Here is a 17,263-nt window from a genome sequence, read left to right on the forward strand (position 1 = left end):
GTAAATGAATGACTGGAGTTGTTTAAATAGTTGAATAAAAAGAACAAATAAATTATGTCAGACGTCACACATGCTGCTTGTCTCTTCATAAAAACAATAACAATTTACATTTTGATTAAATGTGATGGTTATGTTGACAATCTACATTCTAATGAAAATATTTGCATGTTAATCGTCACAGGATGGATTTGTGACAGGAAGGCATCTTGCCGTTTTGCGGGCAAATAAAGAGAGATGAAGCCAAATTGATGAAATGAAACCAAATAGAGCAGATGGGAATTAGATTAGTTTTATTCAAAATAATGTATCCCACCTCAGAGGGGTATTTTCTTGCCAACATCTGTGCATACCAGACGCAATAAAATGGTGTGACTAACCGACAAACCTATTGATTGAAAATAATAATTTAATAATAAATAATAATAAATTGTCAGCTGTCCATAGATGATGATTTCATCAATAAAGCAGGTCTTCACTCAGCACATCTGCTTGGCTTAACACCGAAATTAAAATAATGTTAAACTTGACTTTTAATAGCCATATTCAAAAGTGTTTTGTGCAGCATTTAACATCATTTTTCAAGTTATTTATTTTAAAATGTTGTTGAATTCAAATGGTTTACTGCAGTGGATCACACTCAAGGATTTTAATTGCTTGACAGCACTCTCTCTCTCTCTCTCTCTCTCTCTCTTTCTCTATCCATCTATCCATCTATCCATCCATCCATCCATCCATCCATGCATCCGTGGAAGTGCCAGCCAGCTCCGTGGCTGGAAGTATGGAAGTGCCAGCCAGCCACCTCCGTGGCTGAAAGTATGGAAGTGCCAGCTCCGTGGCTGGAAGTATGGAAGTGCCAGCCAGCCACGGCGTGCCTCGGTGACCGCTGGTGCTCGGAGCGCGTGCCTCGGTGTCCGCTGTCGCTTGGGGCCGGTGAACTCAAGGATGGATGGATGGATGGATGGATGGATGGATGGATGGATGGATGGATGGATAGATGGATGGATGGCACTCAGTGTTCGCCTTTCTTTTCTTGGGTGACTCATTTTAATGCAAGGATTCCAGGGGAAGGTTTGTGGGTGGCTTTAGCGTAAAACTGTATCTGAAAGCTCAGCGCGTGAATTACGAGAATGGTGACGTCACAGCCCACAATGTATATTTGGAATTGATAGAAATAAAGCGCAGAGTGCAGCGTGTTCGTACTACTGAGTACGTACACGCACTTGTGAGTGTGCACCGAGCTTTCTGACACGGCTTCCGGTAAAAAATGCCCAGGCGGGTGGTTCTCCATCTACTGGGGAAACGCAGTTATTGCAGGGAAAATGACCGAAAAAAAAAAAAGTTACAAAAGTTAGTTCGTAAATAATACAATTTATTCAGGGTTGGCGGGCCGGATTAAACGGCCTCGTGGGCCGGATGTGGCCCGCAGGCCGTAGTTTACCCATACCTTACTCAGCCTAGTGCAACAAATCATTCTATAGTTTGTTTTGAACTTATCAGCATTATAACAGTCTTGATCCACCATATTAACCCTGTTTTTGATTTCTCAAGAAAGAATGAACATACCACTCACCCATTCATCCATTTTCGATACCGCTTTGTCCCCACGGGGGTCGCGAGTCTGCTGGAGCCTATCCCACCTGTCATCGGGCAGTAGGCAGGGGACACCCTGAACTGGTTGCCAGCCATTCGCAGAGCACACAGAGACGAACAACCATCTGTGCTCGCACTCACACCTCGGGGCAATTTAGAGTGCTCAATCAGCCTACCATGTATGTTTTTGGGATGTGGGAGGAAACCGGAGTGCCCGGAGAAAACACACGCGGACACGGGGAGAACATGCAAACTCCACACAGGGAGGGCCGGAGGTGGAATCGGACCCGCACCCTTCTAACTGTGAGGCGGTCGTGCTACCCAGTGCGTCACCGAGCCGCCCTCATGTTATCATGTAATGTTTAATTATTAACATATTAATAGCCCCTAATAGCGGTGATAAACAATTGTGGCCCCCTCCAGCATTAAAAGCCAAGTTCACACGGCAGGATTACTGGCCCAATTTTAGCCCCGAATCACCCCTCCTGACAATCGTGGGTCAGCCCAACAGCTTTTCTTTTTGATACTTTTTTCGGCTGAAAACAAACCAAAAACTGTTGCGCCTTTGTCCACCATGTTTGTTTCGTCTAAAGTCACGTTTAATCTTTTTGAGAGTTTGGAAGTCCGATGACAAATGTTAAAATTGCATTGAGTGTGCCAGCTTCAAGTTGCCCATCCCAGCATGTTAAATGCATTGAATCAAGCAGTTATCAACATTAGTTATCTTTCTGAATGATGAAAACCAACCGACCAACCGACCGACCGACCGACCGACCAACCAACCAACCAACCAACCATATATTTGACTGCCTAACAGGGTGATAACCAAATGACCAATCCATCCTAGTTTTGATGTCAAACAGTGTTTTGTAAAGGTCCATGCTCTCCGCCTTAGAGTATTTTCTCAAACAATAGAGGGGTAGGACTGCTCAGCACTTCAATTATGGAGGTCAGACTGGGCCACGTATCAAACACATAAGTGAGACGAGGCCACACATCATATAAGAAGATTGCCTGGGCCACACACTCGACAAATTCAATTTGGGCCTCGCCCTTCATTGCAGCCGAGACAAACAACACACAGCCAGGCAGACTTACATCACCTCTGGCAGCTCAAGTGCTCCTTCTCTTCGTGGCTTTTCTCCTTTTCTTATTTTCTACTGTGGCCAATCTTCTTACATCACAAAAGAATGGAGGTTCCCTTTTGGCCACAATGCTGTGCTGCAACAGCATGGACAATCCTGTCCCGCTACAAAGCACGACATTCTCTGGCTGCTCAGCTTCAATTAGCTGTGCTCTGATACATCTCAATGCAGCTTCAGTACAATTTAAATATGACTAAAAACATCTCAATTCAACCTCAGTGCTCTTCAATGCAGCTTCAATACTCAGTCCCTACATTTTAATACGGTTCAGTTCATCTCAAAGCAGCTGTAGTAGATCTAAATAGTGCCTCAGAGTGGGCTCTGAGGGCATTCAGCACAGCAGATTCACTACCTGAAGTCCCCAGTGTGCTGATTGTTTGTTACCACTGTGAACGGGTGACAGAGACGAGAAAATTCTAATAGGTATGCCCAGTCAAGAGTTAAGCTTGACTCATAACGACAGGGGTTATTACTGACTTAACAAACTGAATGGCTGTCAGCACAAGATGATATTGGCTGGATCTTGTATTAGCCTTTATTTGACACCGTGGTTGAGTGTTTACTGTCCTCTCCTGAGCATTGAATAGAAGAAAGAAGAACACTGGGGTAAGCTTTAAACGACTCGGTTATTCAAAGTGTTTGATTCCTTTTTTGTTTTTGCGTGATGTTCCTTTCCACAATTGTGAATTAACACAAAGCTAACTTTTTGTTCACCAAAGTTAATGATTGAAAATAAATTGTATTATCAAACAACCAAGGTAAATAGATTCATACTAAAGCAACCAAAAAGATTTGTTTGGAACGCCCATGTGAACAGCGCCCAAATGTAACGAGTGAATTGTGATTCTCATAACACTGATACACGTATATAGAACCCCATCATCCACCAAAAAAAAAAATCTAGTAAGCATCATCACAAAACATCTGTACTTTGACCAGTATTTACTGGAAACTTCATTTGAAATGTATCTTAAAAACATGACCAAAATAAATGAATACCTTCCTGCCAGCCAACTGTTTTATAAAGTTCCTAGATTCCATCTCTTTTGATTTTGCAAGTGGCCAGAATGTTGTAGTCAATTTATGCATACAGTATAGTATTAAATTGCCAGAAACGTGTGCGTGTCTCTTTTCTCCCACATAATCTCACACATAGTCTGTAATCTGCAACAATTACACTAAAGACCTCATACAGTGATGGAAAGTTATTAACTAAATGAGAGATGTCTCATAAAATATTACAACCCCCTCCCCAACATTAACTTAATTTGCCTTAGTAACCCATGGCTGCACACTGAAATCACGTAAAAACATAAATCATAAAAGTTAATCATTTTAATTTAAAAAAACAAAGGGGATGGGTTAAACATTTAAAGCCTGAAGCATGGAATAGTTATGAGACAGTTCTGTTACTTTGAAAATGGAGACTTTGTTGGTCCTCATGAACAAACAAAATTTTGTGAGGGAAATCCACTTCTACTTGACTTTCGATTTGTATAATATTCGATAAGTTTCAATGGCTAAAAAATATTGATTTGAGAACAAGCCAAAACATAATAAACAAACATCAAACATTCTAGTATTTCTTAACATCAAAAATAACCTTTCCCTCTAATTATCAATTGCTAGCACCATCATTGAGGACTCTGAACTGGCAATCAAAAAATAATTCAATTTTTTGTTTATTATTTTATTAATTGTGGCTCTTTTTTTTTACTTTGGATGATGAAACCCTAGCCCTAGCCCAGACAATAGCATTGTGTGTTGGGCATTTGTACTCAATCTATGTGCATGAATATACCCAGAGTTGCCAAATTTCTTTATTGTTTATTTACAATGCCTTTCCATAATTTTGCTTGGATATGTATTTTATTAATTGATTAAAAAAATCAAGACTTGAGAACATATTTAATGGAAAAAAATAAAATAAAATTTACAGATCCAGTTTCATTTCTACATCGATTTTTAACACGGTTTTACTAGAATACTAAAATATTGAGTGTTTTTACATTGTACCTACCCAGTGTCTGTTTATGTATGAAAGACTTTTTATTACCATAAACTCTTTTTTTGACCCTTCAAAATCAGGTATCTCAATTTTCTTAGGTATAACACTCTTGCAAGGTCACTGTAAAGCCATCTGATGGAAAATTATTGCCCACTAAAAGATTAGCCATACAATGCACGTACATCTGATCAAATACATCAGGCTTTTAAGGTGGGGGGAGGGAATATACTCATGAAATAGCCATAATTCTCGTCTAGATTCTGAAATAAACAAGCGTCATAGATACATAAATTATTGCCAGTGAGCGCGGTTTATCTGCAGACTACTTTGAAGATGCGTGTGTTTATGCGCCCACTTTTTAGGAAATTCAATACAAACAATCTAATCAGAATGAATACTTGTGCAAGTTGAGACTTGACCAGGTTAACAAGCAATGCACACCTAAGTCAATGGGAGAATCTGTGCAGCCAAAATAGTGTGCAACAGTGCAATATGTGCTCAAGAGCTAAAATTACTACATATACAGAAATATGTTTGCATATACCGTAATTTTTGAACTATAAATCACGTTTTTTTTTCTTAGTTTGGTTGGGGGGGGCGACTTATACTGAGGAGCGACTTTTATGTGAATTTTTTCACAAATTTTCAAAATAAAATTAAAAAAACCGCAATAAACGAACCGCGATGTAGCAAGGGATTGCTGTAATTTGAATTTCAACTGACTTCAGCGGCACGGCGGTTGTTTACATAAAGGACAAAGATTTGATCACGGGATGACGAAGATGACGAAGGGCCCCACGTACTACCGGCATCATTAGCGGCTTTGTTTGTAAGTGACACGGAGGACAAAGAGTTTGAAAAACTATTACGGCTTTTACGCACGCCCAGTCCTCCTCGACGGAGCTCTCTTTCAACTATTATGGCTTTTATGCACGCCCGGTCCTACTCGACGGAACTCTATTTCATTTGGATGGAAGTCGGGGGCCGGCGCTCGGACGGGTGGCTGTCCGGGGACGGTGGATGGGGCGCGGACATGGCTTTTACGCACGCCCGGTCCTACTCTACGGAGCTCTCTTTCACCTCCGTGAATGGAAGTCGGGGGCAAGCGCTCGGCCGGGTGGCTGTCCGGGGACAGTGGATGGGCCTTGGACATGGCTTTTACGCACGCCTGGTCCTATTCTATGGAGCTCTCTTCCACCTCCGTGGCTGAAAGTGCCACCTCCAAGGATGGAAGTCCACGCCGCCACACGCCTGGATGTCGACGCCGGTGCTTGGGGCCTGTTTGGACGTTTTCCTCCCAGTCCATGTCTCTTGGAAGCAAGACCAGGCTTATCTCCCGGTACCCCATGACCATCGATACCATCTGGACAAAAGTAGAGTTGTTTGTCAAGGTTAAAGGCAGTTAAAGGCATGCTATATATCCCGTAATTTTTGGACTATAAGTCGCGTTTTTTTTCATAGTTTTGGTGGTGGGGCGACTTATACTCAGGAGCAACTTGTGTGATTTTTCTCACAAATTTTCCAAATTAAAAAATCCGCGATGTAGTGAAACCGCGATAAACAAACCGCGATGTAGCAAGGGATTACTGACATTTGCAAATGACGTCACTGGCGCCGCGCGACGGTTGTTTACATAAAGGACAAAGGATTCGATCACGAGATGACGAAGATGACGAAGGGCCCCACGTTTGAAGGATTTGATGATTTGGAGTGACACAAGGTTTGAAAAACTTATTTCTGTTATAGTTATTTGATATATTTTATTTCGTGTAGCAACTTCTATATGTTTTTATCGTTACAGTTCAGTAGTTGTTGCCTCGTTGAACTCTTGTTTTGTTAAATAAAGAGCCATTTACCAAACCCACGTCTTTGCTTGTACTTTGTTAACGTTACAATATAGTTATATACTAGATCTGTGGAATAACGAGGCTGACGTCAGGGCGCACGCGCGGCGTTGTTGACAAAGGACGACGAATTTGATCGATGGATTTAATGATTTGGAGTGACACAGATGGTTTGATAATATTATTGCTGATATAAGTTATTTGATATATAATTTATACATCGTTATATGGGGCTGTGGAATATTTTGAAGTGTAAGCGCCATCAGCGACGCACACCCGGCCAGCATTATTGACATAAAGGACAATCGATAGATTTAATGAATTGGAGTGACACAGATGGTTTTATAAACGTGTTATTTATGTAATAGTTATTAGAATAACTCTGAATGTTACGTCAGGCCCGTTTCTCAGCTCTTCGTTTGTGTTTATGTCACGTTAGCATACTTATCGTTTAAAAGTCAAAGTCTGCTTTATTGTCAATTTCTTCACGTTAAGACACACAAAGAGATCGAAATTACGTTTCCCACCGTCCCAGGGTGACTAGACACATTACACAACATATACAAGCAAATAGCACAAAGAGTAAAAACGAATAGACAAAAGCGATGAATGTAATCAGCAAATAACCCAATAAATAAACAATAAATGAATAGACAAATAAGAGGAGCAAAATGGAGCAAGCGTGCATACAGCAGACAGCCAAAATATAGCGCAAAAGAACAGGGCGTTATGCAGCCGAGGGTGGAGGGGGGAGAGAATTCAGGATCCTGACAGCTTGGAGTATAAACCTGTTGGTGAGTCTAATGGTGCGGGAGCGCAGGCATCTGTAACTCACATCACACACAATCGCGGTTGCCTTGTGGGTGAGACGGGAGGTGTAAATGTCCTTCAGGGAGGGGAGTGAAGCCCCAATGATCTTACTAGCTGTGTTCACTATGCGCTGCAGGGCCTTCATGTTGTATTCAGTGCAGCCACCCCCCCACACAGCAATACAACCGGAGAGGACGCTCTCAATGGTGCCACGGTAGAATGTGGTCATGATGGCAGGAGGAGCACCTTGCTCGCCTGAGTTTCCGCAGAAAGTACAGGCGCGCTGAGCTTTCTTTGCCAGCAACGCAGCGTTGGTGGTCCAGGAGAGGTACGCACTGATGTGCACCCCCAGGAATCTGGTGCTGCTCACTCTCTCCACCACAGCACCGTATATGGTGTTGGGTGTGACCCTTCCGGAAGTCAACAACAATCTCCTCGGTCTTGCTGACGTTCAGCAGGAGGTTGTTGTCCCTGCACCACGTGGCAGGAAGGTTGATCTGCGACCTGTATTGAGTCTCGTCGCCCCCGGTGATGAGACCCACCACAGTCGTGTCGTCGGCATATTTCAGCATGCGGTTGCTGCTGTAGGTTGCAGTGCCTGTTGTTGCTCGTTCATGTCTGTTCTTGGTGTTGGATTTTGTACAAAAGAGTACAAGCTGCTGTAAGGCTTCTTTGCAGCTAAAGTGTCAGCACAGGCCTTTTTTCTGGATGCATGCAAAAAAACTGTATGAAAAGCACAGTGCGGCCAGATAGAACTGTTGTACCGACTGAGGTTAATCTCAACTAGCTTTAGTGAGGCTTTTGCTCTATTGAGCTCAGTTCAAAAGCCACCTAGACAGATAGCTGATGAAGACGTCCACCCCACCCCACCCCGATACTTAAAGAACTGTCATCTGAATAAAAGGCTGTCACGGGATCTCAAATGTCTCCATAAAACCTCCCCATGCATGGCCTACAGAACCTGAAAACCTAGTATGATTAAGCATAATTAATAATTATGACCATCAGTGCCCTCGTATCTTAGAGCAGAGGTGAATTATAGACATCATTTGAAGGTTAATGCTTTCATTTCACTCATTTTAGTAGAATGTAGTGGTGAACAATGAAGCACTGAAGAGAAAACAAATACCATTAGTTAGACAAATCAGACCATTGGTAAGAATAGTCACTGAGAATCAAGGAATTGATTTGGAGGTTATGGAGAATGCATTGCAAATATATATCAGCAATGCAGTATGTCGTTCAGTGAAATTTAACAAAAAATTAGTCAAACCTCATGTATATTACTTTTAAATATAGAATACAAGGAACAATCATAATTTATTACCACAAGACAAAATTACATCAATGTTACTCAAAGCTTGCATTAGCTTTCGCCCAGGACAGTCATAATAAGTCATAATAACTGAGTTCATAGCCAAAAATCTGTGTAGATTACATGTTTTCACTGCTTGGCATCAACACCAACATCAAATGTATACACCGTTCAAGGTTAAGGATGGTAAATTGACTGCATTTATGTAAAGCTTTACCTACAACATATGGTGCACAAAACACTTTAAAATGCCTCACATTCATCCATCCACAAACATTTATACACCAACGGGAGGCTGTAGCCATGGAAGGCGCTGCCAGGTTCACTGCAAAATTAGGGTTCAGCGTATTGCTCAAGGACACTTCAAAAATGGCTTCCAGGTTTGAGGATCGTACCAATAACCATAGAGTTGGGAGACAACCACGCCACCACTAAGCCACGCCCCCATTTGTTTCAGTCGAACAATGACTTATACTTGATTACTAGTATATTTGATTTACTATGCTGTTCTTCTCGTTCCATAACTTTGATTCCTAATATCAGCAAGATGCAGCTAGCATGCTGGGATTCATACAGAGGTTAAGAATCATTGTTCACAAACAATACTCAAAGCTTAACACTAATGAAAATTAATACAATTTGTACCATTTCGGTAAAATTTTTGAAAATGTGCATTTTTGCAGAAATTTATTTATTAAATTCTATTTTATGATCATTTCTTTAAATTTTAAAGTCATACTGTAGGACGTGACCTTTTCTCCCATATGAATGAACAAATTATATGTATATATCTTACTTTTGGCCTATAAATTTCAAGTGGTCACGCATCCACACACTTGAACACAAGAGTTTCAGCTGTTGTTTCTCTTGAAACTTTGTTTCTCACTGGCCCTATTTGTCAGTGATTTTATGAAAAAAGTTTGAAAAATAAGTCATACTTTTGCCTTTTGTCTTATTCATTAATGATGATGATGGGGTGGTGATTATCAATAATAATATTAATATTTAATAACAATGAAAAATATTAAAATATTGCATATAATCGTGCTCCAAGAACATCAGGAGAAACGTATCCATGCTTTTACCTCCAGTAGACTTGAGACGAAATTCAGAATGACCTCCCTCAAAAGATCATTGAACAACTACAGCTCATTCAGAATGATGCAGCTCAGGTTCTGACCAGAACAGAGACATCAGAACACACTACAGTTCCTAAATGTTTTACAAAGGCTCTCAGTCCCCTGTAAAGTACATTTTCTAATTCAGCTATGGATCTAGAAATCACTGCATAGTTTTGGTGCTGAAAATATTATAGAAATGTGGAGTCAATGCGGTAGGGCTCTAAGGTCTGCGGACTTGGGTCAGTGGACCATCAAAGCAAACATGGTGAAGCAGCATTTAGCTGTTGTGCTGAGGTCAAATGGAAAATGCTGCCAAATAAAGTCAAGTTGGCCCATTTGTAAATGTTTTTAAAAACAGGTTAAAAGCTATGCACTTTTTGCGTTGATTAAGGTCTTTTTAGCTTTTACAATCACATAAAATGTCAGTAATTTTAGAAGAACCTAGACGGTCCAATCCCCAGATACAGAAGCTGGCTCTCGGTTCGTGGAATGTCACCTCTCTGGCAGGGAACAAGTCTGGTGTGCGAGGCAGTGAAGTTCAGAACTATCATAGTCGGAATCAATGCCACACAGTTTGTGCTCTGGTCCTCTCAAGAGTGGTTGGACTCTCTTCCACTCAGGAGTTGCCCACATTGAAAGGCAATAAGGGGGGCAATAAGTATACTCACACCTGCTTTGCGCCTGTATATTGGGGTTCACCCTGGTATACGAGAGGTTAGCCTCCCTCAGCCTTTGAGTGGGGGGATGAGTCCTGTCTATTGTGCACCAAACAGCAGTTATGATTCGTCACTCTTTTTGGAGCCCTTGGAAGGAGTGCTGGAGAGTGTTCTTTCTGGGGACTCCATTGTTCTCCTGGGTGACTTCAATGCTCTTGTGGACAACGTGTTGGCTCCAATGGTGGGGGAAGCTCATGGTCTGACCTGGCAGACCCAAACATAATATGAGGGTTTGATGATGATGATGATGATAGAACTTTATTCATCCCACACCGGGGAAATTCACTTGTCACAGCAGCGCATATGAGTGCAAGAATAAAACAAGTGCCAATTTAAAAAAAAAAAAAAGGGTAAATAACAAACAAGGACAAACACAAGAGCCGCTAGTAGAGACGAAACACATTAATTTTATCAGGTGCCACGCATGTTGTCTGACAGCAGAGGGAATGAAGGACCTGTGGAACTGTTCCTTCCTACACCGACCGTGCAAAAGTCTGCCGCTAAAGGAGCTGCTCAGAAACTGCACAATCTCATGGAGGGGGTGAGAGGTAATGTCCATGATGGATTTAAGCTTAATCAACCAACGTCCTCCTCTCACCCACAACCTCAATGGAGTCCAGGGGACAGCCCAGAACAGAGCTCGCTCTGTTGACCATCTTATTCAGTCTCCCCCTGTCCCGGTCAGTACTGCCCCCACTCCAGCAAACCATAGCGTAGAGGATGGCTGCGGCCACCACAGAGTTATAGAAGGTCTGGAGGAGAGCCCCGCACACACCGAAGGACCTCAGTCTCCTCAGCAAGTGGAGGCGACTCTGACCCTTTTTGTACAGGGCATGGGTGTGATAAGTCCAGTCCAGTTTGTTGTTAAGGCGAACACCCAGGAATTTGTAGTTCTCCACTACCTCAATGTCCGATCCCTGGATGTTCACCGGAGTGAAGATGGGTGCTGTCCTCCCGAAGCTCACAATCAACTCCTTCATCTTGCTGGTGTTCAGCTGAAGCTGGTTGAGCTCATACCAGCTGACAAAGTCCTTAATGACCATCCCATATTCCAGATCGTTTCCCTCTGAGACATATCCAACAATGGCCGTGGCGTCGGAGAACTTCTGGATGTGGCAGTGAGCGGTGTCGTGGATAAAGTCTGAAGTGAACAGGGTGAAAAGGAAAAAGTCCCAAAGTCCCAATGATCATCGTCACACACACATCTGGGTGTGGTGAAATTTGTCCTCTGCATTTAACCCATCCCCATGTGATTTTGATCCATCCCCTGGGGGAGAGGGGAGCAGTGAGCAGCAGCAGTGCCGCGCTCAGGAATCATTTGGTGATCTAACCCCCCAATTCCAACCCTTAATGCTGAGTGCCAAGCAGGGAAGCAATACTGCGGCCGGTCAGTGAGGAAGTCCGTTGTCCATGCAGCCAGGTGCTGGTTCACACTCGCCTTCTCTATCTTCACCCTAAGCAGTGATGGCTGGATGGTGTTAAAAGCGCAGGAGAAATCGAAGAACATGATCCTCCCAGTGCTCCCAATGTCCTCCAAGAAATCACTGCATCGTCCACCCCAACACCAGGCCGGTAAGCAAACTGCAGGGGGTTCAGCTGCGCTCCTACTAGTGAACGCAGGTGACCCAGGTTCATCCTCTCCATAGTCTTCATCGCGTGGGAAGTCAAGGCAATAGGCCTGAAGTGGTTAGGCTCCTTGGGGCGCGGCACCTTCGGTACTGGGACCACACAGGAGGTCTTCCACTACTGGGACCTTGTTCAGGCTCAGGCTCAGGTTGAACAGGTACATGACCACACCACTCAGCTGGTCCGCACAGTCCCTGAGCAGTCTCGGCCAGATGCCGTCTGGGTTCGGGGCCTTCCCTACCTTGATCTTTCTGAGGTGACTCCTCACCTGAAGATTTGTAAAGGAGAGGGGGGTGCTGGGAACGTCTGGCAGAATTCCCTGTCAGAAAGAATTTCAACTCCCACAACCGGCAGAACTTTGCCTGGGGGAGTCCAGGAGGCGGGGGACATTCAGCGTGAGTGGACTTGTTCCATGCCTTCATTATTGAGGTGGCCAAAAGGAGCTGTTGCCGTAAGGTTGTTGGTGCCCATTGTAGCAGCAATCCCCGAACATGCTGGTGGACACCAGCGGTAAGGGATCCTGCCAAGCTGAAGGAGTCTTATTGGGCCTTTTATCCTGTAGGACTTTGGTGGTACTGGTTAGCCAGTAAAGGCATTTCAAGTTAAGACTGTTTGGTGAAGCCAATGGGATGCAGGCTTGATGTTGTTATTGCAAGTAAGAATTATGCCTCCAAAAATTAAATGTTACTCACTTCAAGTTGATTAATAATGTCTGTTCCAGTACTATACTCAGTTCAAAAATGGGTGTCTTCAAACAAAAGGTGTTCTTTCCTGAGTAAAAAGAATACGTACAAATGTAAATACTATGAAAAAAAAGCTGGTCTTCTGAACTATGAATGTCTGTCCAACTTCTTCCATCATCACATCTCATCACATGTAAACTGAAACACACCCAAAACAGGTGAAATATCATTTTACCTCCACATGCTCTTTGCAGCCTGGTCTCTAATAGATCCTAATAAGGTCAGAAGAAACACTTGAAGCTACTTAGTATATAAAGAGCCGAGTAGTTCAGTGACTGTTTTCCCAGTCATTTATTAAGATGAAGAGGTAAGAAAACAAAAAGCTTGAACCTAATAACAAGCTAACAACACACTAATGACTCGACAAGGGCTGAGAACCTCTAGGGCCCTGCCTGCCACAGCCAATTAGTTAGCGCCCAATGAGGTATCACTTCTTCACAAATAAGCTTCTTGGAAAGGGAGTGTGTGTGTGTGTGTGTGTGTTCATGTGATAACCCCTGCATCTAACTGCAATTGGTCTCACTGCTGCAAATAATATTAAAATAGTATATTCTTATACAGTACAGCATATTTTGATACATAAGGGAATTGTTTCTTGATTAATATTAAATTATTTTACTATTATTAATGGTCACTGTGATATGTTTTGCCCATTACATGTATTGACAAAAATAGCAAAATTGCAAAGTAAGGCAATTCCCATTGTTGAAAATGTGCTTTTTTTTTTTATCCTCAGATAAAACATTGAAAACAGGAAGGACAAAATGCATTTTAACATGTACAAGTATGGACTTCAGTCATATACATAATAACATTCTCCTCAATGTTCTTCTGCTAAGGCAACTTTGTCTGAGCTTTGTGAACAATAAAATAAAACAACACTATGATTGCTATATTGAATTGTTTTGTGAAAGTGGAATGGGGAAGGGCTGTCCGATAAATGATGGTTGGGGAATCTTGAAACGTGATCTAAAGCGTTCTAATTCTAATTGCAGGTGGTATTTTTTTAAAGTGATTTTCTTTCTTTGTACAACTCTACGGGTTTCTGTTTCTGTTACATCAATATTCTGCCAAACCCTTCATTTAAACATCAGCTGTCAAGTCCCCCACCCCCAGTTTGGATAATCTTCAATGCTGCTGACCACTTTCGCTGATTGTGATGGGGGGGGGGGTTGGGTCTAATTAGTGCAGGGTTGAGAAAATTCATTTGCACACACTTTTTTCTGTCAAACTTTTAACTTTCTTGGGCATTCTTCTTTCAGATATCTGAGGAGGGCAGTGTACCCACAAGGATTAAAGGGGATAAATGATGACAGATGATCGTTATTCAGTCTCTCTGTCAGCTGTGACCTTTGCAGGTTGAGTGACCAGAGAGAGAGCAGAGTCATTACCAGTCTTTATCCCTTTTGTACGTCTGTCGCAATCCTGCTGAGAGGAGAATAGCTCTGTCATTTAGGGCATCACTTCTCAATTTGGGATTTGGCACCCCTGTGGGGTCACAATATAAATTTGCTGGGTCACAAAATGCATTTCTTCTGCAAAGATTTAAACATCTTTTTAAAAATACTTTATACTTTCTATGAATAAGCACTATAGCTACCATATCAAACTAATTCTACATTTGGTTGTTGCTTTAAAGAAGCAAAAAAACTATTATTGGCAAATATTTAAAAAAATGCTGCTTACCTTCGTATCTGAGACACAAAGAAGCCATTTGTATTAAGCCACTTGCACATCTCATCTGTGCATGCGAGAATCAAGTTTTGTGAAAAAAAACAAGCGACATGTTTTGTATAGGTGCACTTTGTGCCATGTTTATCTGATTGAATTTAGAGGCTTAGATTTTGGTGTGAAAAGAACACAATTTAAACTCATTGCAAATCTCCATTCATTCTTTACAATTTGCAGACAGAAAAGATTGACCTGACATACAAAAAAGATGGGGATATACACTGGTTATGCATATATGCATATACTTATATATTATGGCGGCTCAGTGACGCAGTGGGTAGCATGTCCGCTTCACAGTTAGGAGGGTGCAGAGATGGACTCAAACTCGCATCCTCATAACTGTGAGGCGGACGTACTACCCAGTGCGGCACCGAGCCGTATAGAACGTATGTATGTAAAATAAAATAAAATCAACTTACAAAAGGCCTAAATGACCATTTTCTTCATTTTGAAGTATTGAATACCATTTAAGAGGCCCAAAAATGACCTTACCCACAATGCACTGCATGACCAAGTGATCTGCTGTGGTCTTATTGTATTTGCTGGGTCAACATACTGCCAAACCCTTCATTTAAACATGAATGTATATCTGTATATACATCTTATATATCTTATATCTGTTCGAGATAAAAAGCCAAACTTATTTCTACAGTACACATAAACAAGACAATAATTTAAAGAGTATGAAGAATACAAAGTAGTTTCATATATATGAAACTACTTTGTATTCTTCATTATGTACACAAATACATAATGCTTATGTATTAAGCATAACATGCTTAATACATAACATGCTCTACAATTCTATTCGAGAGCCTATAAAACAAAATAATTTGATGAAATGTTAATATAGTACAGCATACACAAGGCGTTTACATGGTAGTTTGTTTAAATACATTTACAATGTAAATCTGCCATATCATGTACAGTAGCCTGGATCTAAAACAGCTACCCACCCAACCAGAAGCCAAGAACATCATTAATTATAGGGTCAGCACACGCCTGCCACTATTTGAAGTGTCTCAAATTCAACCCCAAACAAATGTGAAATGTTTTACACTTTTCCTAATATTTTGTCATTTTCTAGCTTTAGTCTGAAGATTTTATGCTAATAGATATTTAGAACTGTCCACAACTTGACTAAGGGCATCAGTTTCATCTCATGAAAACTACGCCTAAAGAATGATGTTGCTCCTACCATACTTCACTGTCAGTCTGGTGTTGTTTTGGTGTTAAGCAGTGGCTATGGTTTATTGAGGCAAAACCTAAACCTTCAGGTTTCTGCTAGGAAGCAGCCACATCCCCAATTATAAGAGGGTGTACATGCTTGTTCAAGTACATTGTCACAGTTTCCTTTACCATATTTTGCACACCATAAGGCGCTTCAGGTTAAAAGGCGCAGACTCGTTTGCAGGGACTATTCTGTGCTTAATCCACACATAGGGCGCATGCATGCCATGATTTATAGTAAACAAAAACGAAAGGATAGCAAAACAGTATGTTCGGTTGTACTTTATTTTACTTTTTAACCATGTACTGTACTGTACTCATGTTATTGTTAAGGGATATTCATCAGCAAATCCATCAAAGTCATCATCTTCTGTATCCGAATTAAACAGTTGGGCAAGTTCGCCATTAAACATGACAAATTCCTTCCCGTCGTTGTCACGTCGCTCTTTGGCAATGATCCTAGCTTTCCAGAAAACTTGAATTGTGCCTCATAAGCATTAGTCTTTCTCAATCCAATTTGTGAGGGTCCTAATGCTGTTTTCTTTGCACAAACTGATAGTATTAATTCTACAATCACAGTGGGGGTACGTACTCTTTGTATTACATACAGTTCTCTGATTGGTTTAATGCCCCGCTCTATGTATTTTAAATTAAACAATGTCCTCTGATTAGTTCATCGCTGTCATTGTATGTATTACGCGTATCATATAGTGTTTGCTGATAGGTGTCTACATATTACATTCCTTGCAACATTTACACATTTTGGAATTCAGTCCACACAAAAGGTGCACCTTATTAAAAGGTGCATCTTCGGTTTTTGAGAAAATTAAATCCTTTAAAGAGTGCCTTATAGTGCGGAAAATATGGTAATTGTACTCAACGTCTTATTGAGGTTGTACAGGTTCTATGTCTTATTAATGGTAGAAAAACATTAGAAATAATTTATCATGGTCTCTTTTTTGACAGATTTTGGCATTTGACAGGGGCGTTTGGCCTTTTTAAAGGCTTTACTAAGCAAATGCACATATTTTTGCAATAGATAGGGCTAATGGCGCATCAACCTATAGATTATAAAACAGTATACTAAAATAATGATCTTGCCTCAAATTTACATAACATGCTTAACAAAATTGATATACTTGTAAAAAAATACAGAAACCAAAATCTATTTTGAAATTTCTACAAAGCAATAATTATTTTTCAGCTGTCTTGTGTTTAATTTGAGAAGAATGGATCACATATTCAAAGTATTATGCCAGGTAGGCAAGCTGAGACATGTAGATGACCCTCTTGCTGAAAAGAAAAAAGCCACAGGTGTGTTCTCCAGAGTATGAAGTCAAAGTCAGCTTTTCAAAGTCATTGCAGCCACCACCCCACACAGCGA

Source organism: Syngnathus leptorhynchus, chromosome 6 (assembly GCF_054491065.1).
Source record: "Syngnathus leptorhynchus isolate UIUO chromosome 6, UIUO_Slep, whole genome shotgun sequence".
Lineage (NCBI taxonomy): Eukaryota > Metazoa > Chordata > Actinopteri > Syngnathiformes > Syngnathidae > Syngnathus > Syngnathus leptorhynchus.